We start from the raw sequence: 26,299 nt of genomic DNA on the forward strand, positions 1-26,299 counted from the left end.
GCGGCGAGTACCAAAGGTGTAAAACGGCAGTGTATTTGCAGAGCTGTCTTTCCACTCAGGTGATTTATGCGTAAGGGTTTCCATCGTGACGGGAACTAACAGACTTTGAACGCCGACTGGTACCTGGAGCTAGACAAACGGAACATTCCATTTCGGAAATCGTTATTAAATTGAGTAATCCGAGATCCACAGTGTCCAGAGTATGCCGAGAATACCAAATGTTAGGCATTATCCCTCACCACCGGCATCGCACTGGCCGACGGCCTTCACTTAACCACCGACAGCGGCGTCGCCTGTTGTCAGTGCTAATACACGAGCAACACTGCTTCAAATAACGGTCGAAAACCGTGTGGGACGCACGATGAACGAATTAGCTAGGAAACTAAGATGAAATTCCGCGTTATTGGAGTTGGAGCGATATGTGACCCCTGATACGTCTAGATACGACTCTGATAGTTTACACGTGCGTAAGCATAGTGTCTGACCACCTACGTCCATTCATGTCCGTTGTGCATTCCGACGAACTTGAGCAATCCCAGCAGGGCAATGCGACGCCCCACACGTCCAGAAAGGCTATAGAGTGTCTCCAGGAACACTCTTCTGAATTTAAACACTTCCGCTAGGCACCAAATTCCCCAAAAATGAACATTATTGATCTGAGATGCCTTGCAACGTACTGTTGAATAGAGATCTTCACCCACTCGCACTCTTACGGATTTATGGACAGCCCTGCAGAATTCGTGGTGTCAGTTCCCTCCAGCACTACTTTAGACATCAGTCGAGTCCATGCCACGTGGTGCGGCGATTCTGCGTGCTCGCTTGGGCCCTACACGATATTAGTCAAGTTTACCAGTTTCTTTGGCGCTTCAGTTTAAGAAGAGTAATAGAACGAATCCGCAAAATTACAGACTAATGGCCGGCCTCGGTGGTCTCGCGGTTCTAGGCGCGCAGTCCGGAACCGTGGGACTGCTACGGTCGCAGGTTCGAATCCTGCCTTGGGCATGGATGTGTGTGATGTCCTTAGGTTAGTTAGGTTTAAGTAGTTCTAAGTTCTAGGGGACTAATGACCACAGCAGTTGAGTCCCATAGTGCTCAGAGCCATTTGAACCATTTTTTTTTTTTTTTTTTTTTTTACATACTAATACGCTTAACTTCGGTTTGCTGCAGAATCTTCGAGCATATTCTCAGTTAGAATATATTAAACTTTCTTGAGACTGAGAGGCTTATGTCCACGAACTGGCATGGTTTGAGAAAGCATCGCTTGTACGAAAGTCAACTTGGCCTTTTCTCACATGATATCCTGCGAACCATGGTTGAAGCGTAACGGGCAGATTCCGTGTTCCAAAATTTCCGAAAATCATTTTACGCGTTGCCCCACTACAGACTGCCGACTAAGGTACGAGCATACGGAAAAGGTTCCCAGATATGTGACTGGCTCAGAGACTTCTTAAGCAATAGAACCAGCATGTTGTCCTCGGCAACGAGTGCTCATCAGAGAAAAGTGTTTCGGTAGTAGTGCCCCAGAAAAATGCAATACATCCGCTGTTCTTTTATGTATACATAAATCACCTGGCGGACAGGTGAGCAGTAGTCTCCGGCTGTTTGCTAGCGATACGGTGGTGTATGGGATCGTGTCGTCATTGAGTAACTGTAGGAGGATACATGATGTCTTTGACAGAATTTATATCTGGTGTCATGAATGGTAGTTTGATCTAATCGTAAATCATACAGATTAATGCAGATGAGTAGAAAAACAGCTCTGTGATACTGGAATACAGAATTGGTGATGTGCTGCTTGGCATAGCCACGACGGTTTAGTATGGAGGTTCAAGTTTGCAAAGCGATATGAGATGGAAAGAGCACGCAAATGTTATAGTGTGGGAGGTGAAATTGTGTGAACACACAAACATACTTGCAAACGGAATGTCTTCAGCATCTTTGCCCTTAGGAGTCCTGTCATCAGTTTGTAGCAGCCGGCGTATTTTAGTTCTGTACTGTTCACCTAATTCTTAGTTAAGGTATTCATTTCTGGGGAACATAAGCACAAAAATATTTACACAATGTTCAGATTAGAGAAAGGGTCCATAATAATAACAACAACAAAATAGTAATCGGGCACACTGTGATGATTGTTAAAACCATTAATTGAGTATATTTGCCAATCAATTATGCACATAAAAAAAACATTGAAAATTAGTGCAGGAACAACTCTGTCCATGATCAAGGAACAAGATCTCCAATGAACTTACATTTTCCAGGAAAATTTACACAAAGCTCAAAATAGCATTTTCTACGAAAGAATAAAACAGATAGATTAGCCGAGAAGAGTAAAGCAATTACTAAAACGAACTTATTTTTAAAAAGACAGTTGAAACGCACTTGTTAATACACTATACGCAGTGAAGGATTATTTGGATAACATATCGTATGGATTTGGTAAAAATATAACACACGCAAATAATTCTAAAAATATAGCTATCTACCATTTCACGTACCAGAGCTTTACCGCTGCGGAGACACCGGTTCGCGTGAGATTACCGAAGCTAAGCGCTGTCGGCTCTACTGTTCACGCTGGGGCGCACGCAACTTTCCTGAGACGAATTGAGGAGCTACGTGACTGAGAAGTAACGGCTCCAGTCATGAACGCTAGCAACGGCCGGAGACATGTGTGCTGACCATGTGTCCCTCCATATCTGCACACAGTGACGCCCAGCCGCGCTGAGTGGCCGCGCGGTTCGAGGCGCAATGTAACGGGTCGTTAGGCCCCTCCCGCCGGAGGTTCGAGTCCTCCCTCGGGCATGGGTGTGTGTGTGTTGTTCTTAGCATAAGTCAGTTTAAGTAGTGTGTAAGTCTAGGAACCGATGAACTCTGCATTTCGGTCCCTTAGAAATTCAACAAAATTGGAACATTTGACGCCTATTGGATGAGGATGAGATGGCGGTAGATCGGCTCCATTGGGCCTTCTGAAGTTTTGGGAGGGAATTTTAGGGTTATCGTTTCACACAATACTTATCGTTCTCGTTTTAGTTTCTGGGTGTTGTGTACTGTCCTTAGGTTAGTTAGGTTTAAGTAGTTCTAAGTTCTAGGGGGACTGATGACCATAGATGTTAAGTCCCATAGTGCTCAGAGCCATTTGAACCATTTTTTTAGTTTCTGGAAAACCTTACTCTCTAAGCTCTGCAATATATGATACTATAACCTCACACACTTTCTGAGTTTAACGTCACACTCATTATACTGACTCACTTTTTCAACTTTTCAAAGAGCAAACTGCGACTGATTAAATGAATGCCAAACATCGTCGCAATAGTTCTGATGTCAGTTGATAGTATATTTAGTCTTACACCTGTACCTGTACAGAAAACTGGAATAGAGATGAACTTAAACATCATTTCCACCCTTTTTATTGCTCATGAAAACTACACAGCGCATGTTGTACGACCACACAGCGAGAACGTTAGAGGTGGCGGTCCAGACTGCTGTACACACCAGTACCTCCAGTAACCAGCAGCACATCTTCCAGAATTGATGCATGCCTGTATTCCTCGCTGCATACTATAAACAAGCTCATCAAGGCACTGTTGGTTCAGGTTATCCGACGCTTCAACGGCGATTAGGCGTCGACCCCTCAGAGTGGTTGGTGGGTCACGTCGTCCATAAACCGCCCGTTTCAGTCTATCCCAGGCATATTCGATAGCGTTCATGTTTGGAGAACATGCTGGCCACTCTAGTCGAGCGATGTCGTTGTCCTGAAGGTCGTCATTCACAAGATGTGTACTGTGGGGGCGTAATTGACCTCCATGAAGACGAATGCCTCGCCAATGTGCAGCCGATATGGTTGCAGTATCGGTCGGAGGATGGCATTGACGTATCGTACAGCCGTTACGGCGCCTTCCATGACCAAGAGCGGCCTACGTCGGCTGCACATATTGCCACCCCAAAAAAGCAGGGAACCTCCACCTAGCTGCATTCGCTGGACACTGTATCTAAGACATTCAGACTGACCGGGTTGCCTCCAAACAATTCTCCGACGATTGTCTGGTTGAAGCAATATGCGACACTCATCGGCGAAGAGAACGTGATGCCAGTCCAGAGCGGTCCATTCGGAATGTTGTTGAGTCCATATGTACCGCGCAGCATAGTGTCGTGGTTGCAAAGCTGGATCTCGCCATGGGCGTCGGGAGTGAAGTTGCGTATCATGCAGCCTATTGCCCACAGTTATAGTCGTAATACGACGTCTGTGGCAACACGAAAAGTATTATTCAACATGGCAGTGTTGTTCTCAGGGTTCTTCCGAGCCATAATCCGTAGGTAGCGGTCGTCCACTGCAATACTACCCCTTGGGCGGCCTGAGCGAGGCGAGGCATGTCATCGACAGTTCCTTCTCTGTGTATCTCCTCCATGTTCGAACAATATTGCTTTGGTTCACTCCGAGAGGCCTGGACACTTCGCTTGTTCAGAGACCTTCCTGGCACAAAGTAACAGCGCGGACGCGATCGAACCGCTGCGTTGACCCTCTAGGCATGGTTGAAGAACAGACAACATGAGCCGTGGAATGACTGGAAGTGATCGGCTGTCGAACCCCCTCCGTCTATAGGCGCTAGTCGTGTATGGTTGTTTACATTTTTGGGCGGGTTTAGTGACATATCTAAACAAAGGGACTGTGTCTGTGATACAATATCTACAGTCAACGTCTATCTTCAGGAGTTCTGGGAAGCGAGGTGATGCAAAACTTTTTTTATGTGCGTTTATTACGAAGTAGTGTGTGCATAACGTTGTGTAATGTGTACAGTGGGTTGTTGTGACAAACGGAGAACACTGCTGCACCTTTTTACGTTGTTAAGGTACTTTTTAGGAAAGAGTATTATACACTAGGGATAAACCGAATAAGATAGCACCTTTTTAAGTAGAATGGCATTATATTCGGAAGGATGGACGGTCCTGTCTTCATTCGACCTTCCTGATTAAATTGTCCATGTCTTCCCTAAATTACTCCAGGCAAATGCCAGAACGGTTACCATTACTGATACATGTCCAAGGCCGATTACCTGTGCCGCAATTCACAAACTAGACTCTTAAGTACGTAAATCGGTACGGTATATATACATAAATTATGGTACTGTTTTGTTCTACTACTACTGCTACTACTACTACTTGTAGTAGTGGTGGTGGTGGTGGTGGTGGTGGTGGTGGTGGTGCTGGTCGTGATGGTAGTGGTAGTAATACTCCATATAAACGGAGCTGAGACGAATAGGGACTCATTAGAGCTACAATACAGGCTACAAATAGAGAACTCCACTGACATAAGTGACTTTGACAAAAGGTAGACCCATATCGCTCGACACTAGGGAACGATCATCTTGGAACCGACGGAGCTGGTTGGTTGATCACGTGCTGTTGTCATGAGACTATGTAAAACTGTCGAAGAAGGGTTAAAGCACAAGTAGGCGACTCATCACGCAACGTGGAAGTCGAAGGCTTGCCCTCTCTTTAGTGCACGGCTCGCTGTCCTCTGTTGCGTGTAGGGTAACAATGATGGTGCAGGCACAAGTGTCAGAGCACATTTTTGAACTTGGGGCTCCACAGGAGAATACCCTATGTGTTCCCACTTTGACTCAACGGTATCGTCAGTTAAATTTTAAGTGAGCATGAGATCATAGAGACTGGACCGTGGATAAACGGATAGGTGTAGTGTGAACGGATTAATTGGCTTTTTGTTTCAGTAGGTCAATAGCCGTGTCCAGATACGCCGTCATCCAGTGGAACGTTCACAGGAATCAAGCGTTTACGTTTGGAGGACTACCAGTATACGATCATTACCTGAAAATAAATGTAAACGTGACACCACTCAAGGATTAAGCCTTAGTCCTGGCTCCTGACTTCATAGCAGTAAGAGGAGCGATCTAAGATCATGGTACGAGTAATCAGCACGTCGCTAGTATCTCCAGTCGTTACTGCCAGTAGGTGAGTCCTGATGAGGTCACAGCCTCTTTAGTCAAGCAGCTCCTCATTTGGCCTCTCAAGGGGTGAGTGGACTTGTTCCAAACCTCTGTACCTCAGAAAAATCTACGAAGGTACCGAGAATCGAAGGTTAAATTTTTTTCTGTAGCTTATTGCAGTAGTAACCAATCAAAAAAAGTTGGGAATCAACAAAAAGAAAATACGAAAACATCGCACCTCCATTCAAATAAAGCACAATAATTATTATCTATTTTCAGTATCATTCTAAAATTGATAGCAGCTTTCGAACTGTCTTTCACATTTGGGTCCACATTTTCATCTTTTGGTGAAGGAAAGTAATTAAATGTTAATCACTTGAAATAACACATCTCATACATTGTTTCATGCAGAGAATGTGGTAGTTCCACATACACTATATTGCAGCAATCCACACGGATGCGGATTTTATCGAAATGCAGTTTGTCTTTGACCCTATAGAATGTGGGTTGACGTCATAATTCATGGGAATATTATCGACTTTCATTATTATTCTTCCAAGACGTTTTCTTGCATTTGTTTTCGTGTGATACTCTTCGGCGTTGCCCAACGCTAAATTAACGTACTCCTCGAATCCCACAAAAAAATGTCTCTGAGCACTATGGGACCTAACGTCTGTGCTCATCAGTCCCCTAGAACTTAGAACTACTTAAACCTAACTAACGTAAGGACATCACACACATCCATGCCCGAGACAGGATTCGAACCTGCGGCCGTAGCAGTCGCGCGGTTCCGGACTGCGCACCTAGAACCGCTAGACCACCGCGGCCGGCTCGAATCCCACAATACAGCCTTCTATGTAAAGAGACACGTTCTCAGACAGCCATATTTGTAGTCAAGATCGGTTTTGTAAACATCTAATGGTAAGTCTGGTGGGCTGCACCACCATCATCTAAACTTTTTGAGGACCTTTGCAGATTTTTGTAAGAACGGAACACCACACCACCACAAACATGAAACGTGTAACGAAGGAATACGGTAACGAAGGCGGCTTATTACCTGAAAATTATTAATTATCTGTGCGTCTATCTTTCCAAACATAAAGAACAATTTTTTTTAACCATATCAAGTCATAAGAAATGAAGTGACTGTTCCATTTTTTCCATTTTTGTATGCTAACTTTAGAGCAATTATTGAACGACGGAAATTTATGATCCTTGTGTACAGTGCTCGTACAAGGTGAGAGAAAAATCCGTTCTTCATGTTTATTAACTAACAAATGGTTCAAATGGCTCTGAGCACTACGGGACTTAACTTCTGAGGTCATCAGTCCCCTAGAACTTAGAACTACTTAAACCTAACTAACCTAAGGACATCACACACATCCATGTCCGAGGCAGGATTCGAACCTGCGACCGTAGCAGTCGCGCGGTTCCGGACTGCGCACCTAGAACCGCTAGACCACCGCGGCCGGCTCGAATCCCACAATACAGCCTTCTATGTAAAGAGACACGTTCTCAGACAGCCATATTTGTAGTCAAGATCGGTTTTGTAAACATCTAATGGTAAGTCTGGTGGGCTGCACCACCATCATCTAAACTTTTTGAGGACCTTTGCAGATTTTTGTAAGAACGGAACACCACACCACCACAAACATGAAACGTGTAACGAAGGAATACGGTAACGAAGGCGGCTTATTACCTGAAAATTATTAATTATCTGTGCGTCTATCTTTCCAAACATAAAGAACAATTTTTTTTAACCATATCAAGTCATAAGAAATGAAGTGACTGTTCCATTTTTTCCATTTTTGTATGCTAACTTTAGAGCAATTATTGAACGACAGAAATTTATGATCCTTGTGTACAGTGCTCGTATAAGGTGAGAGAAAAATCCGTTCTTCATGTTTATTAACTAACAAATGGTTCAAATGGCTCTGAGCACTACGGGACTTAACTTCTGAGGTCATCAGTCCCCTAGAACTTAGAACTACTTAAACCTAACTAACCTAAGGACATCACACACATCCATGTCCGAGGCAGGATTCGAACCTGCGACCGTAGCGGTCGCACGGTTCCAGACTGTAGTGTCTAGAACCGCTCCGCCACCTCGGCCAACCATTGACTAAGATTTAGCGATAGCGGGAGAATGTAGGTCTTTATCGCCCTCCCCTGCACACTATACACTAAGGTGACAAAAGTCATAAGATAAAGGTATGCACATATACAGGGTGTTACAAAAAGGTACGGCCAAACTTTTGGGAAACATTCCTCACACACAAATAAAGAAAATATGTTATGTAGACATGTGTCCGGAAACGCTTAATTTCCATGTTAGAGTTCATTTTCGCTTCGTCAGTATGTACTGTACTTCCTCGAAGTAATGTTGACTTCGGTGCTTGTGTTAACATGCGACTCATTGCTCCACAGTACTAGCATCAAGAACATCAGTACGTAGCATCAACGGGTTAGTGTTCATCGCGGACGTGGTTTTGCAGTCAGTGCAATGTTTACAAATGCGGAGTTGGCAGATGCCCATTTGATGTATGGATTATCACGGGGCAATAGCCGTGGCGCGGTACGTTTGTATCAAGACAGATTTTCAGAACGAATGTGTCCCAACAGGAAGACGTTCGAAGCAATTGATCGGCGTCTTAGGGAGCACGGAACATTGCAGCCTATGACTAGCGACTGGGGAAGACCTAGAACGACGAGGACACCTCCAATGGACTAGGCAATTCTTCGTGCAGTTGACGATAACCGTAATCTCAGCGTCAGAGAAGGTGCTGCTGTACAAGATAACGTTGACCACGTCACTGTATGGAGAGTGCTACGAGAGAACCAGCTGTTTCCGTACCATGGACAGCGTGTGCAGGCACTATCAACAGCTGATTGGCCTCCACGGGTACGCTTCTGCGAATGGTTCATCCAACTATGTGTCAATCCTCATTTCAGTGCAAATGTTCTCTTTACGGATGAGGCTTCATTCCAACGAGATCAAATTGTAAATTTTCACAATCAACATGTGTGGGCTAACGAGAATCCGCACGCAACTGTGCAATCACGTCATCAACACAGATTTTCTGTGAACGTTTGGGCAGGCATTGTTGGTGATGTCTTGATTGGGCCCCATGTTCTTCCACCTACGCTCAGTGGAGCACGTTATCATGATTTCATACGCGATACTCTACCTGTGCTGCTAGAACATGTGCCTTTACAAGTACGACACAACATGTGGTTCATGCACGATGGAGCTCCTGCACATTTCAGTCGAAGTGTTCGTACGCTTGTCAACAACAGATTCGGTGACCGATGGATTGGTAGAGGCAGACCAATTCCATGGCCTCCACGCTCTGCTGACCTCAACCCTTTTGACTTTCATTTACGGTGGCATTTGAAATCTCTCGTCTACGCAACCCCGGTACGTGCTCGTATTGTGGACGACTGTGATACAATGCGCCATTCTCCAAGGCTGCATCAGCGCATCAGGGATTCCATGCGACGGAGGGTGGATGCGTGTATCCTCGCTAACGGAGGACATTTTGAACATTTCCTGTAACAAATTGTTTGAAGTCACGCTGGTACGTTATGTTGCTGTGTGTTTCCATTCCATGATTAATGTGATTTGAAGAGAAGTAATAAAATGAGCTCTAACATGGAAAGTAAGCGTTTCCGGACACATGTCCACATAACATATTTTCTTTCTTTGTGTGTGAGGAATGTTTCCTGAAAGTTTTGCTGTACCTTTCGTAACACCTTGTATACGCAGCATGGCTCAATATTTCCGTAGGGAACTTCGAACGACTTGTTGAGTCCATGCCACGTCGAGTTACTGCACTACAGTGGGAGAAAGGAGATCCGACATGGTGTTAGAAGGTATCGCATAACATTTTTTTGTTACGTCAGTGCTATTTTTTGGCCATAAATTAAAGTCATAAGAAATTGAGTGACTGTTCCATTTCTCTCCATTTCTGTACGCTAGCTTTCAAGACAACATTTAACCGGGGAAATGAGTGATCCTTGTGCACAGTATTTGTGTAGCGTGAGAGCAAAACCCGTTCATTGTTATAGAATAAGGTTTAGGGAGGCTTAGCACTTTAACGCCCACTTAATGCACACTATACATTACTATTTCAGAAGCAAGACGTTTCGAACAAGTATTTGAAATACATCCCTTCGATTTTTGTGACTACCTATTCTGTCTTTTGACCAGCTGGGCAGATGAAAGGATTTCACGTCAGTCAGTGGTTGTACGATTGTACTTGGGACAGGCGAGCGAGTGCGTATTATGAAACTGCGGCGTGGAGAATGGTTTCCGCCAGGGGCGGAGCCCGTGTAATGTTCTGAGTAGAGGCTGCGCTTTAATTACTGCAGCGAGGCGTCGGCCGCGGCTCCCCCAGCTGCAGCTGCATCGCACAATGCACCCGCCACGTGCAGCCGCCCCACGGCCGCTGAATGCAACCGAACCCAGCCCGCCGCTGCAGCGCCTCGCCGCCTCACTCACAGGGCAACCAGCGCACGGCGTCTGAGCGGCCCCGCGGACAATGTGGCTCGCTAAACAACTCACGGCAAATCTGTGCTTTCGAAAGAATCTCTTTTTCACCCTTATCTGGTAATTTGACAACTAAATACAGTCTGTCGCAGTGAAAATCTGCCACTTTCCCTCCACTGCTCGGTAATGACCTTGTCAGATATAGAGGGTGAGAGGGCTGAGACAAGTCGCCCCAACTATACCAGAGGTAAGCTGTAGCGGACAGTGTAGGGGACATCTACATCTGCATTACTGCTCTGTAATTCACACTTAATTGCATGGCAGATAATCCAAACAAATTTTGGTTAAACATAAAGCACGCCAGTGGCAAGACGCAATCAATACCTTCATTGCGCGATGACAACGGTGAACTCACAGATGACAGCGACACTAAAGCGGGGTTATCAAACACGGTTTTCCGAAACTCATTCACCAAAGAAGACGAAGTAAATATTCCAGACTTCCAATCAAGAACAACTGCCAAGATGAGAAACAATGAAGTAGATATCCTCGGTGTAGCAAAGCAGCTTAAATCACTAAAGCCAAGGCCTCCGGTCCAGACTGTATGCCAGTCACGTTCCTTTCAGACTATGCTCATACAATAGCTCCACATTGAGAAATTATAGAACCGGTCGCTCACAAAATGATACGTACCTAAAGACTGGAAAATTGCTCAAGTCACACCAATACCCAAAAAGGGAAATAGGAGTAATTCGCTGTACTACACTAACGTCGATTTGCGGAAGGGTTTTGGAACATATACTGTGTTCGAACAGTATGAATTACCTCGAAGAAAACGATTTATTGACACATAATACAGATTCAGAAGACACGTTCTCGTGAAATACAACTATATCTTTATACTCATGAAGTAATAGGTGCTATCGACAGGGGATGTCAAATTGATTCCGTATTTTTATATTTGCAGAAAGCTATAGACACCGTTCCTCACAAGCGTCTTCTAACCAAACTGCCTGCCTATGGAATATCGCCTCAGTTGTGCGACTGGATTCGTGATTCCCTGTCAGAAAGGTCACAGTTCGTAGTAATAGAGGGAAAGTCATGGAGTACAACAGAAGTAATATCCGGAGTTCCCCAGGGAAGTGTTATAGGTCCTCTATTGTTCCTAATCTTTATTAACGACATAGGAGACAATCTGACTAGTCCTATTAGATTGTTTTCAGATGATGCTGTCATTTACCGTCATCTAAAGTCATCAGATGACCAAAGCAAATTGCGAGATGATTTAGATAAGATATCTGTAGGGTGCGAAAAGTGGCAGTTGACCCTGAATACAGAAAAGTGTGAAGTTATTCACATGAGTACTAAAAGAAATCCGCTAAATTTCGATTACGCTATAAGTCACACCAATCTTAAGACTGTAAATTCAGCTAAATACTTAACGGATTACAATTACAAATAATCTAAATTGGAACGATAACTTAAGATAATGTTGCGGGTTGTGCAAACCAAAGACTGCGATTCATTGGCAGAAAAATTGGAAGGTGCAACTGGTCTAGTAAAGAGATTCCTTACACTACCCTTGCCCTCCCTATTCTGGAGTATTGTGCTGCGTGGGATCCCCATCAAGTGGGACTCCCGGATGACATCTAGAAAGTTCAGAGAAGGGCGGCTCGTTTTGTATTATCGCGAAATAGGGGAGATCGTACCACAGACATGACACGTGAATTGAAGTGCCAATCATTAAAACAAAGGCGTTTATCAATGCGACAGGATCTTCTCATGAAATATCAATCACCAGTTTTCTCCTCCGATTGCGAAAACATTCTGTTGGCACTCACCTGCATAGGGAGAAATGGTCATCACGATAGAATAAGAGAAATCAGGGCTCGCACAGAAAAAAATATGTGCTCGTTTTACGCGCGCCGTTCGGCAGTGGAACTGTAGAGAGACAGCTTGAAGGTGGTTCATTGAATCCTCTGCCAGACACTTTATTGTGAATAGCAGACTAATCAGATGTAGATGTAGATGAAGTGCCTGGCAGAGCGTTCACTGAACCATCGCAGAGTTTTCTCTACCGTTCCACTCAAGAATGGCAGAAGAGAAAGATGACCAGTTAAATCTTACCTTACGAGCTCACATGTCTCTTATTTTGTAACGATGGCTAGTTCTCCTTTTGTATATAGGAGTGAACAAAATGTTTTCGCGTTCAGAGGAGGAAGTTCGAAATTTCGTGGAAAGATCCCGCCACAACGAGAAACGCAGTTGTTTTAATTACTGCAGCCCCACCTCTCGTATCATATCTGTGGAACTTCTTGCCTTTCTCGCGGCAGTAAAACAAGATGCCCTTCTTTGGACATTTTCGATATCATACGTCAATCCTATCCTGTTAGAAACCAATTACCGTGCATAAATACTCCAAAATAGTTTTAAGTGTAATGTAGGGAGTCGCTTTAGTACTTTTTCGCATCTTCTAAGAATTCTGCCAAGAAAACGCTGTCTTTGGTTTGCTTTCCTCACAGTATTTTCTATACGATCGCACAGACTTAGGCTGTTCATAAGTGTAATTTCCAGGTATTTACTTGAATCGACAACCTTTAAATTTGTGTAATTTATCGTGTACGAGAAACGTAACGGATTCTTTTTCATTGTCCAGACTATCACTTTTAGCTCCAAACAGATACCTTGCCAAAATCACTTTGCAATTCGTTTCGGTCTTCTGAAGACTTTACTGGACGGGAAACGACAGCGCCTTGTGCAAAATATCTGAGAGACTTGTCCCGATTGTGTTCTAAATCGTTTACATAGATTAGGAGTGCAGTGACATCGACTGCATGGTTTTTCGATGGTTTGGATAGATAGTCACATTTCGACCTGCTTCTTCCTTCGATGTTAAGTTGGCATATGCGAATAGATGGTCCAGTTCTACGAACTTGTGCGTCCTGAGAAGGACTTTTTAGTTGTTTGCTCTGCATTCTTTGACCGGGAGGCCTTTTCGGGCAGTTGGGTCTCATCCTGTTGTTGTTACCCAGGAGGCACGTGTGACTTTGGGTATGTCACGGACGCGAGTAACCTTGCAGAACATCAGCGTCTGAAATCAAGAAAACCACCTTGGCCAACTGCACGACATCTTGAAGCCTCCGACTTTAACATCAACGAGGTATGGAGAAGTCAGTGGGAAGAATCGTCAGTGTTCAACGGTCGTCTGGTTGAAAAGCCTTCCATGCGAGTTCCAGGTTTCACACTCCCCAGACGCCAGTGGAGAACCATCAACCGATCCGAACAGGACAATGGAACTGCGGATATCTAAGGCACAAATGGGGCTGGATAACATCTCCAGATTGTAACTGTGGAGCTGTCCTGCAACAATGAATCACATTGTTGATGAATACCCGAAACGAGCCTTTGGGGTATCAATATGTGACATTCACGATGCACCACCTGAAGGGCTCAACTGGATCAACATATTAGACATAGAAATCTAAGAACTTGTGTAATGTGTAGATAATTTAGCATAATACTTTCAACATTTGATTCTGCACAACTATTCTGCATGTCATTTCTTACACTGTATACTCTTAAAATTATGTATTTGATCCATGCTCTGTATCATCATACCATAAATAAAATAAATAGATTAGGAAGAACAGAGTGCCTGTACCACTTCCTTGGGAAATGCAAGATATCATTTGCGTTTTATTCGATGACTTTCCATGATTTACCGTGTCTTTCACGATAAGAAACCACGAATCCAGTCGCACAACAGCACGGAATATGATTAGAAGCCGCTTGTGAGGAACGGTATCAAAACTGGAGTCAATATGAGATTCCCTGCCGCTAGCACTTATTTCTTCGTGTGAATAAAAATCAAGTTGCGTTGTACAGTGACAACGTTTTCCGAATCTTTGCTGCCGACTTAACCATTTGCAGCTGACGACATCTGACACAGGCACATTTTTATTGGAGGAATATATTAGTTCTGTGGTATTAATAACACCTTTCGAACAGGACTTCAGCAGTTTAATGGTAACAAGATAACAGATCTGCAGACACGGTCCCGCTGTTAGTAAAAGAGGTCCCACAGAAGTGTTCCATTTGTAACAAATGAAAGCAAATACTTAAATCAGGTACGGTTCGGTCGCTATTATTATGACTCTTATGTCAAGTGATGAAAATTTCAACTCTGAGATATCATAAATTCTGTCAACCGATTCTTGATAGACAGTACTGCATGTTGAGAATTTCATCTGCACTTATTGCAATACAGGTCTGCGATATACAGCATTTCATGCCTTACGGAATCGATGGATTTTTCTTGTAGAACTCTTTAATCTTCGCCATATGTGGAGCTCCAGAAGTATTAAGTCTGCTGCGTGTGCACAACGTTTTATGTTTCTCGTCACGACCGGCTCATCAAATGTTCTGTAAAGATCGTCGATAATGAGCTGTGGGGAATTGGAGGGGCAGCCGCCTGAGTAAAGATGCGATTCTTCAAAAACCCGAATCACACGTTGACAGACCAAAAACCACTGTCTATCGCCTTCTCTTAGCCAGTGCACTTTTTCAACTGACCGAAATTGCGTACTCCTCTTCCTTTTCTTATGCCTTTGTCCTGCATTAGCGCAGAATCGGCATGGTTAGAAACGGATTTGGCATGATAAATTCAACGGATGGCCGGTTGGCTTTCCTGTCGTCACCCCGATACCACGCCGGACGGAACATGAAAAAATAACACATTGACACCGGTGTGTCAGACCCACCATACTTGATCCGGACACTGCGAGAGGGCTGTACAAGCAATGATCACACGCACGGCACAGCGGACACACCAGGAACCGCGGTGTTGGCCGTCGAATGGAGCTAGCTGCGCAGCATTTGTGCACCGCCGCCGTAAGTGTCAGCCAGTTTGCCGTGGCATACGGAGCTCCATCGCAGTCTTTAACACTGGTAGCATGCCGCGACAGCGTGGACGTGAACCGTATGTGCAGTTGACGGACTTTGAGCGAGGGCGTATAGTGGGCATGCGGGAGGCCGGGTGGACGTACCACCGAATTGCTCAACGCGTGGGGCTTGAGGTCTCCACAGTACATCGATGTTGTCGCCAGTGGTCGGCGGAAGGTGCACGTGCCCGTCGACCTTGGACCGGACCGCAGCGACGCACGGATGCACGCCAAGACCGTAGGATCCTACGCAGTACCGTAGGGGACCGCACCACTACTTCCCAGCAAATTAGGGACACTGTAGCTCCTGGGGTATCGGGGAGGACCATTCGCAACCGTCTGCATGAAGCTGGGCTACGGTCCCGCACACCGTTAGGCCGTCTTCCGCTCACGCCCCAACATCGTGCAGCCCGCCTCCAGTGGTGTCGCGACAGGCGTGAATGGAGGGACGAATGGAGACGTGTCGTCTTCAGCGAAGAGAGTCGCTTCTGCCTTGGTGCCAATGATGGTCGTATGTGTGTTTGGCGCCGTGCAGGTGAGCGCCACAATCAGGACTGCATACGACCGAGGCACACAGGGCCAACACCCGGCATCATGGTGTGGGGAGCGATCTCCTACACTGGCCGTACACCTCTGGTGATCGTCGAGGGGACACTGAATAGTGCACGGTACATCCAAACCGTCATCGAACCCATCGTTCTACCATTCCTAGACCGGCAAGGGAACTTGCTGTTCCAACAGGACAATGCACGTCCGCATGTATCCCGTGCCACCCAACGTGCTCTAGAAGGTGTAAGTCAACTACCCTGGCCAGCAAGATCTCCGGATCTGTCCCCCATTGAGCATGTTTGCGACTGGATGAAGCGTCGTCTCACGCGGTCTGCACGTCCAGCACGAATGCTGGTCCAACTGAGGCGCCAGGTGGAAATGGCATGGCAAGCCGTTCCACAGGACTACATCCAGCATCTCTACGATCGTGTCCATGGGAGAATAGCAGCCTGCATTGCTGCGAAAGGTGGATATACACTGTACTAGTGCCGACATTGTGCATGCTCTGTTGGCTGTGTCTATGTGCCTGTGGTTCTGTCAGTGTGATCATGTGATGTATCTGACCCCAGGAATGTGTCAATAAAGTTTCCCCTTCCTGGGACAATGAATTCACGGTGTTCTTATTTCAATTTCCAGGAGTGTATATGCTGCCCCGTTATTCATGTTTAAGTGAGCGGAAGTTTCTCTGAATGATTGTGGATCGGAGACTTGGGTACCAGCCCCGTATATGTCAAGTGGGACGTCTAAAAATCACGTCCAAACTGGCCGGCATACCGACCCTCGTTGTTAAGCCGTCGGAAGGATCTGATCCGGGGCGGCGTACCTCTCCGTAGGCTCTTCAACTTGCACGGCTGTCCGGGCTGACTTGAGGGCACTATTACAGAAATAGAAGGAAAAGAGGAAGCAGCTGACGACGAGGTGGGAGATATGATACTGCAAATAGGGCTTCACAGAACACTGAAAGACCTAAGTGGAAACAAAGTTCCCGGAGTAGACTACATAGCCTCAGAATTATTGACACCTTTAGGAAAGCCAGAAGTGACAAAACTCTTCCACGTGGTGTGTAATATGTAGTTGTGAGGCAGGCGTAGTACCCTAAGATTTCCCGCAGAGCGAAATAATTCAAATTCCAGAGAAATCAGGAGCTGAAACTTGTGAATACGACCGGATGATACGTTTAGTAAGTCATGGCTACAAAACGTCGAACGAATTATTTACGTATGAATCGAAAAATTTCCAGAAGCTGACTTTGGGCAGATCAGTTTATCTGCCATCGAAATGTAGGAACAAGCGAGGCAATACTGACTCTATATCTTATCTTAGAAGATTGCTTGAAGAAAGACAAACCTAGATTTAGGACGTTTGTAGATTTAGAAAAACTTTTGATAGTGTCAACAGGAAAACGCGCTTTGAAGTTTTGAAGGTACCAGCGGTAAAAATGATACTGAGCGACAGATTGTTTACCACCCGTACAGAGACCAGACTGCAGATATAATAGTCGGAGGAGACGAAACAGAAGGAGTGGCTGGGAACGGAGCGAGACAGGGTTGCAGGCTACACCCGATGTCAGCAAATGACAGAAAATGATAATAGGAATCCGCGAAGGAAAAATATGAAGTTCTGCCTTGATGTTTTGCACTAGAGTACAGCGCTTTCTCGACGCAGGAGTCTGGCGGAGATTCTGTATACCAACGTCCTTTTAACGTAATATAATGATGGCTCCAGCTGAAACTCGAAGTTTTTTGGTCTCTGAAAATAAAAGGCGATCGAGACGTAACTTACGTTAAGTATTTTTTAAGAGGTTAAAAAACAAGTGGAGTAGTGTTTTCATATTAGGCTACGTGGAATTACCACATGAAAACCATTTCCAACAAAGCCTAAAATCTCAGTCAATCAGAGTTCGACAGAGTGCTTCTTATTTGCAAAGATCGGGAAATTCAATAGAACTGTATCACAGTCTCAGTTATACAACACAGAAAAATTTGGATAAATGCAAGATTACATGAACACTACCATATATTTTCAGCTACATTGACCACGGCTTACACGATTTACTTTTCTGATAATATGGAATGTATCACTCATCTACATACTCAAGTGCGAGGCAAAAATGTATCGAAAATACACTTTTATTGGAATAAACCATTAGAAAAATAAGAATATTTACCAACAGATGTGCAGACCTTGTCCATCCGGTGTTAAAATGCCACCTCCGGGACGGAGAGAGGATCCAACCCCTGATACAATCCTCCCAGCAGATTAACGACATGGGCCAGTCTGCTGGCCAACCTGAATGTGGTTTTTAGGCGGTTTTCCACATACCAACTAGGTGATTACCGAACTGGTACACAAGTCCCATCTCAGTTACATGATCCACAAATATCTAGAGAAACTTTCACTCACTTTCAAACGAAAACCACCATTCGCAGACTGTAGGGGCATATATATTCTGCCTCAGGAGGTAAGGGTGTGGCGACAGGAATTGCATCCGACTACCCCTTAAAGTAAACGTGCTAAATGCTTTAAAATAACTATGGTGAACCTGCGCCGATGTGAGACAAGGGCACAAGGAAAAAAAAAGAGGTTATGTATATGTCATGGGAACCACATCAACGAAGGAAATTTGAAGGTTTGACTAGATTTTGAAAGTAACCAATGATAGCCCGCAGTGAAATACAAAGGAAAGAAAACGAAGGTTCAAAATCCGATTGACTATGATGTCATTTGCGACCTGCTACAAACTCAAATTGGCCAAGGCCAGGAAAGAGTGACTCCCGTGTTCTTTTCGAAAGACGCGCACTGGCATTTTCACAAAACTGTTTTCTGCTGTCGTTCGGAGTCTTCAACCCCCTTCTCTTCGACTCGAGTCCAGTGTTTGAATGATAGTGGTGTCACGTACTGTCCGGCGTGCAATGAAAGAAGCATCCAGTCCACAGCTTCATCTCCCAACACCTCGCATGCGCATCTAATGAGGTTTTCTATGGACGCAGTAATGGCACCCTTCAGTTATGAAAAGATTTGGCTGAGTGGTACGTACAAACCTCAGCCTCTGCGAAGCCACTCTGGAAGAAAAACAACACTCTGTCAGGTGAGAACTACAGTGACCATGACGCGCAAGTGAAGTATCCTGTGGGCACTCCATTAATTAGCAGATACTGAATGTGATACTCATGGCAATGTAGCTGGGCCCTCTCTTGTTTGGAAATGAAACATTGCCCCTCATCTTGCACCGTGTGTTGGTGCACTGGTCAATCTTCATCATGTCCAACACGTGTCCTTTGTCTGAAATCTTACAAACATGGAAGCTTCTACGAACATCCGTTCGAGCATATGCATATTTTACTTCTGTAAAAGTCCCGCTTCATCACTCATAGTGATTCAAACATGCCAGCACTCGTCCTGGAGGAGTACGGAATCACTTCTGTAGCATCTTTCTTGTTGTTGCTGTTGCCTTATTGTTAGGATATTTATATACAAGCTCAGTAAGAAATTTTCATTTATGTTTTCCTTCACTTACCCTTTTCTTCTCAAAACATCATTTGTAGTCTACTTGGCCCCTTTGTCATAAAAGGAGCACACCGACCAAACTGGCGTCCAGAAGGACTCAATAACACTAAATCTTATTGCGTATCCTAGCACACGCTATTTACTGCAGCAGGCAAAGCCGTTGCTCATCGTAGCACAGTTCGAAGTGGGATTCATCACAGAAGACAATTCTACTCCAGCCAACGAGATTCCAGGCCAAAGATTTGTCTGGAGAAGCCCCGAACATCGGTGGGACACCAAGCTGACTGTCGCCCGCCGTACGGTTCTACAACCAGGAGCGATGTTCTGAGTTGAAGTTTCCTTTCAAAGCGAGACCTCTTTGGTTGTCATCAGCACAGCGGTACGTCGACGGTATTCTACGCCCCGTTTTGTTGCCATTCATACATATCACGTTGGGCTTAAATTTCAGCAAGATAATGCCCGCCCTCACACGTGAGGGATTCTACTTCTTGTCTTCGTGCTTGACAAACCCTACCGTGGCCAGCAATGTGGCCGGATCTCTTCCCAACTGAGAACGTGTGAAGCGTTAAACAGGCCCACCAACCAGCTGATGATTTTGACGGTCTAAATTGGACAGAATTTGACACGATATCCCTCAGGAAGTTATCCAATAGCACTATCAATGATTGTCAAGCCGAACAGCTAACTACATAAGGGCCCGAGGTGGGCCAACGCGTTCTTGGCTTGCTCAATTTATGAAGCTCTTGCTCTTGAATAAATCATACATTTCGAAACTGTAATCATTTGTTCATCTGCACATGTAAATCTCATTTACGGATTTCCATCCTACTCGTATAATTCATTCATGGTGAAATTTGTCCTAGAAAGTGCTTCAGTTGACTGCAGCAACAATAATAACAGTTTTCCCAACACAAGATTAGGTCAGATACACTGAGTGTTCTGTCGACCCATAACGGAGGTCCTCAAGAAATAGAATCTATCATAAAACAATACTACATATACTCCTATAAAAATGTTCTAAAATACCTTCCCCAGCTCCTGAAAGACTTAAGGCTACAATCAATTGATAGAATCGACAATTCGTCCCATGGGATTGCAGTAATATCATCAACTTATGTTTTGTGAAATATGGCCTTCTAAAGTAAAATCGTATGTAATTGAGCTAATCGTAGAATGTAAAGTTCCGAGAAAAGGAAATGTTTTATAAGCATATTTTTGAGCCTTATGTCGCACAGCAACGGAGAAGCATGAGAGTTACGCAGCAAACGAGACTCATAAAGCTCTCTGAAAATGTGTAAATTACTTGTAAACATGCCTCTTAATTCAGGTAATTCGCAGTAGTTGAAATACGCTTTCTGTGGAACCTACCAACTCTCTTCCATGAAGCCGTAAGTCTAAGTTATAAGGTGTGTCTCAGGCATATCTTCAGCACAGTAAATGTGGAGGCAAAGCAGAATAGCCTGCGAGAGGTAGCGTTGTTGGGAATTCTACAGACGAGGACTCGACCGTCAGGGCCCCCATAAACTCTCAGACGCCTTCATTATCGCTGCTTCTGGCAGAATATCGGAAACTCATTTCGCAGCGCCTAACTCGATTTCAAATAGCAATCACGGCGTCGGGTGCATCTTTATGGGCGGTACGCACAGCAAAAGAGATACAGATTCCTTTTCCAAACGCCGGTAGCGCGAAGTTTCCCGAATTTATGAGCGGGAATGAGTTGTGAAAGTAGTTGTGCCGTTTGCATTGAGAGCAGCAAAGCGTTTTCCCTCCTTCCACAAATTTTACGATTCTCTCGCTGTTTGGAGAGGTGGAGTTGTGGTTCCTCTCGGCTAACGTTATTCTTTACGTCAGGAAGGATCTTCACAGAACTGGGGCAACCTGTGATGTATCGAGACGTCCTCTCTTGGAAAGAGATCGTTTGTAGCCATGTTCTCCACATCGGTGTAATCGATATACCGCCAAAGTCAGCCCTCAGTGTACGATACGATGAAACTGTTTGACTGTTTGGGTGAATCGACAGTGCGCATGGGTCACTCTGAATTATAGATCAAAATTTCATTCTAGAAACAACCCCCAGGCTGTGGCTAAGCCACGTCTCCGCAATATCCTTTCTTCCAGGAGTGCTAGTTCTGCAAGGTTTGCAGGAGAGATTCTGTGAAGTTTGGAAGGTAGGAGGTTCTGGCGGAATTAAAGCTGTGAGGACGGGACGTGAGTCGTGCTTGGGTAGCTCAGTTGGTAGAGCAATTGCCCGCAAAAGGAAAAGCTCCTGAGTTCGAGTCTCGGTCCAGCACATAGTTTTAATCTGCCAGGATGTTTCATATTAGCGCACTCTCCGCTGCAGAGTGAAAAGTTCATTCTAGATACCTGAGGACTGTTGCCTTACTCTGTGTTTTATGTTGTACGCTTTGGTGATTGAATGTTACAGGCTTTTCCACTGGCGTGGAAATACTTTCTGAGAAACAAATGAAAGTGGAAATGGAAATAACTTGAAGTGACAAATCTGACATTTCTCAGCAGAATCGAAAAACACTGTATCTCTGTTTGCATATAACTGGTTTGTATCCCAGAAATTGAGAAGGCGTTCCGATAACACAGAATTATACTGTTCACCTCATCATCGCAAAAAATAGTGAGACAGATTGGAAAATAAATCTTTATTAAGAACGTTCTAAATACTGCGCCAGGAAACTGACTGATCGTAAGTGGCAATAAGAATATTTTTACTAGCAGATTCCTCCGAACAAGGAAACTGCAAGCAGCCACTATTAATACCGCCATTTATTTTCACAAAAAACGCCGTTACCGGTTTCGAACAAACAGGTTCATCTTCAGATGGCTGTTCACCTTTATGTCACATTTCTTGTTGTTTACATTAAGTGTAGGCTGTTTTTTTCAGCAGCTAATGTAAACAACAAAAATTGCAATATAAACATGAACAGCCGTCTGAAGATGAATCTATCGGTTAGAAACCGAAACGGTGCCCTTTATGCAAATCAATATAGTTATCAATAGAAGTCAGTTGCTGTTCTTTGCAAAAATCACCTTGCATTTTATACACGGCTACCGTCAAAAAAAGAAGGCAGTATTTGACAAAGTACAGAAAGAAAGTCTTAGTTCCAAGTGCCATTAACTCTGAGGCATTACGTTTCATTTGTGATAGTAAAATGGTTCTGAGCACTATGGGACTTAACATCTGAGGTCATCAGTCCCCTTGAATTTAGAATTACTTAAACCTAACTAAGGACATCACACACATCCATGCTCGAGGCAGGATTCGAACCTGCTACCCTAGCGGTCGCGCGGTTCCAGACTGAAGCGCCTAGAACCGCTAGGCCACACCGGCCGGCATTTGTGATAATACAAGAAGAGAAATACAGCATTCGCTATTTAACTAATAGAACTGTAGTCACCAAAAACCACATCCCATATCTTTTAAATTTTGGAACTCCATAGGGAATCACAGCTTGGCACGAAGACCATGCGCCACCTACTAACCCTTATATGAAAGAAGTTCTCTGCGGCTTGTACCGAGGACACAGTAGCACTAAAATAGCGCTTTGTTAAAAATGGCAAGTAGGAAGTTTTCCATATCCACTCTTCAAATAAAACTGGAGAAATAGACCAAGCAAATCATAATTACGTTACTACTTTGTAACGAATTACGAGGGGCTATGGGTCTCTCTTATGATACTAATACAGGAAATATGTCCGATTAGTCGCGTAAGTCTGTCGGTGGGGCTTGGCTTCGCACTCTGTACTGAAATTTCTACGCCGTCTGAAATATATCTCCTCGCTTGATGCCATTTCAAAAGCTGTCAGAGTAGACTCTTGGCCACTTTGATTGTAATAACCAAACCGCACTACCGTTCACACTATAAAATCATGGTGTCCCAAACGTAATTAGTTCATAAATATTCGACGCATTTTCACATGCTACACAATGAATCAGCACTGGCAAAAAAGTATTCCGTGTTAGTCTCAGGCCGAGCGGTTCTAGGCGCTTCAGTCTAGAGCCGCGCGACCGTTACGGTCGCAGGTTCGAATCCTGCCTCTGGCATGGATGTGTGTGATGTCCTTACATTAGTTAGGTTTAAGTAGTTCTAAGTACTAGGGGACTGATGACCTTAGGTGTTAAGTCCCATTGTGCTCAGAGCCATTTGAACCATTTTTTGTTAGTCCCAATGAATTTTGCCAAGCAACGTTTGTTTGTGATCCTTAGTCTCTTTTCACGGACGTTCGATGAACAGCATTTTTTTTTTTTTCAGACTGGACTCTGGAATATCTTACTTGGAATGATGATACTAATTTGTAATGACTATTATAAAAGTATTGTGTCTCTTTCAGTGCTAAAATAAATTCTTTTGTATAGGAGAAAGACTTCCGCAGTTGCGAATACGAACCACCATCAGCTGTATATGAGAATGACGACAGTGAAAACCAGTGCCGGACCGGGGTCCAAACCCGGATTTCCCACTTTGCGCGTTCGGTCTTCTCAACCGGTTTGGCCGTCGTGTACCACTCCAGGGCCAGACCCAAACTTCCATATGTCGTCGTCCCTCCGTCATAACCTGTACTCGTTCACGCATTGTGTAATTCCCGTGCAGTGGAAGACATGGATGCATGTCCGAAGGAAATTGCATCGTTGTTCTTAGCGACACAAGCACTGTAACATCGTTTTTATCCTCCGATACGAGGCAGCGACTACTGGTTAAAATGTCCTCCTCTGTACGGGAATAACGTAATGTGTAAACGAGTACAGATTGTGAAGCAGGAACGGCTACATATGGAAGTTTGGGTGTGGCCGTGAGTCGTGCATGGATAGTGAAAGCGGTTAAGGCGACCAGTCGCGTAAAGCGGAAAACCCGGCTTCCGTTCCCGGTCCGGTACAAATTTTCACTGTCGTCATTCCCTTATACAGTTGATGGTTGTTCGTATTCCCGACTGCGAATGCATTTCATGCGTTTCTTTAAGGCTATAGTCCTCCAGTGCCTGTTCACTCAGATATGAATGCGTGTCGGAAAGAACATTGCATCATTTTTCTTATCATTCTTCTTAACAACAAGGGCACTGCAATAACATATAAATTATTTTGTTGCCCTCACGGTTAGTGAAAGCATGCAATCACGCCTTAAAGATACCTTCTGACCGCTAGACGACACATCTGTTAGCAAACGATGATACTTAAAATAGAACAATGCAGGATATCACGTACCCGAATGACGAATCTGTGTTATCATTGAGACTAAAGGGGTAGAAGATTAAGAAACTTCCCGGCCGATTAAAACTGTGTGCTGGACCGAGACTCGAACTCAGGACCTTTGCCTTTCGCGGGCAAGTGCTCTACCATCTGAGCTACCCAAGCACGACTCACACCCCCGTCCCCACAGCTTAGCATCACGTCCCCTACCTTCCAAACTTCACAGAAGCTTTCCTGCCAACCTTACAGAACTAGCACTCCTGGAAGAAAGGATGTTGCGGAGACATGGCTTAGCCACAGCCTAAGGCATGTTTCCAGAATGAGATTTTCACTTTGCAGCGGAGTGTGAAAATCGGAGAGCTTCTGTGAAGTTTGGAAGGTAGGAGACGAGATACTGGCACAAGTAAAGCTGTGTGGAGGGGGCGTGAGTCGTGCTTGGGTAGCTCAGCTGGTAGAGCACTTGCCCGCTAAAGGCAAAGGTCCCGAGTTGGAGTCTCGGTCCGGCACACAGTTTTAATCTAACAGGAGGTTTCATATCAGCGCACACTCCGCTGCAGAGTGAAAATCTCATTCTGGGTAGAGGATTGTTCCACGGTTTCTAATGACGAGACCTGCGGCTATGCCACACGAGATCCTTTGCTGCGAAACGTCATGAGCAGCGAATGAAGAAACACGATCTGTTTTTTTCTAGTAGCAATCTGACAGTTGCTACAGGGATCACTTTCTTGGTTTGGTTAGTTGGGTGCCAAACACCACTGCACTTGTAACAATAGCCGAGCGCCAGATAAAATATTCGTACAACTAAATAAATTCATAAATATATCTCCGCAACTGCAGACGCAGCGGTGCTGACTCTGTCTTGAATCACAGTTACTCTAGTTTGATAGAGACTCATTCATTATTGTCTGATTCAGTACAGATAATTTTTCAGGTTTAATTTAAGTGATTTCATGATAACCATACAAGTGATCAGCTAGTTTTCGACTAAAACTCTCAGAAAATTTGCGTAGAAGCATATGTCTGGCTCAGCTGTCTGCATTTTCCTAGGGTTATATGTTTCTGTCGTGATAACCAGCTGCTCTCTCGTCTTTGTGGCAACACGTGAGGAGAACCTTACTCTCTCGGATCAAAACAAGTATCCACCAGTGCTGCCTGTTCGCAAGCAGGCTGGTCGTGGAGGCGTGCTGTCCCCCCCCCCCCTCCCCCCACCCCCCCGCAGTGAAACAAAAGATGGCGTCTGTCCCTGCTCTGTTTTTTCTTTGTTCTTCCGCAGCCGCTGTTCCGCGACAGCAGCCACTTGCCGACTGTTCTTGCTGTTTTTCTTCTGCACGCGAGCAACTGTGCCTGTGTGTGTGTGTGTGTGTGTGTGTGTGTGTGTTTGCGTGTGGCATGAAGACGGATGGTGCCATAAATCAGCGACGGAGCGTGAAGTCTCAGTGCTGGAGCAGCAGTTGCCGTCGAATGCGCGACGCCTCGTGAAAACGAGTTAAACCGCTGTGACGGTCTTACTGTCGGCGTGGCCTGGCTGTCGCAGCACGAGAGGACCTCTTATTTTCGCTTGTCACTCACAGAGATTACCCTTTTTAAGAATACATGATTTTCGACACTGGAAGCAAGTATTGTGACATCTATTCAAGTACGGTGGAAGTTAAAATGAAAGAATTTAGAGCAAAGCTAG

General features: G+C 44.8%; 1 protein-coding gene across 2 annotated transcripts in view; it reads right to left on the bottom strand.

The window, feature by feature from the left end:
* Window positions 1-26,299, bottom strand: part of LOC126329483 (glucose dehydrogenase [FAD, quinone]-like) — a 170,500-nt gene that overhangs the window by 22,503 nt on the left and 121,698 nt on the right. The window lies entirely within an intron of this gene.

Source organism: Schistocerca gregaria, chromosome 2 (assembly GCF_023897955.1).
Source record: "Schistocerca gregaria isolate iqSchGreg1 chromosome 2, iqSchGreg1.2, whole genome shotgun sequence".
NCBI lineage: Eukaryota > Metazoa > Arthropoda > Insecta > Orthoptera > Acrididae > Schistocerca > Schistocerca gregaria.